The sequence below is a fragment of the Eurypyga helias genome, unplaced genomic scaffold, assembly GCF_000690775.1.
Source record: "Eurypyga helias isolate BGI_N326 unplaced genomic scaffold, ASM69077v1 scaffold28317, whole genome shotgun sequence".
In the NCBI taxonomy this organism is placed as follows: Eukaryota; Metazoa; Chordata; class Aves; order Eurypygiformes; family Eurypygidae; genus Eurypyga; species Eurypyga helias.
This window is the reverse complement of record NW_010261502.1, coordinates 1,177-1,519: the sequence shown is the minus strand read 5'-3', so window position 1 is coordinate 1,519 and position 343 is coordinate 1,177.

Here is a 343-nt window from a genome sequence, read left to right as displayed (position 1 = left end):
CCTCCTGGCCCTTCCACACCCCACTGTACCCACCGTGTCCCCGGCTCTGCCACCATGGCCACCCACACTGAGCCCTCGCGGAGAGGGGGACAGCTGTCCCATCGTGCAGGACCCACCATGCCCCACAGCATCCCCGAGCCCGCAGCATCCCCTGAGCATGCAGCACCCCAGCTCCCCAGGGAGCCCCCAACCCATTGCCCCACGCCACTGCACCCCTCACCCGGCCAGCTCCCAGGGACCATGGGTGAGTGTGCCCTGAGAAAATCCCTTCTCTCCCAGCAGGATTTTCACAGGACCCCCCCAGCCCAGTGGCGGGGGGCGCCACAGCCCCGGCACCCCCGAC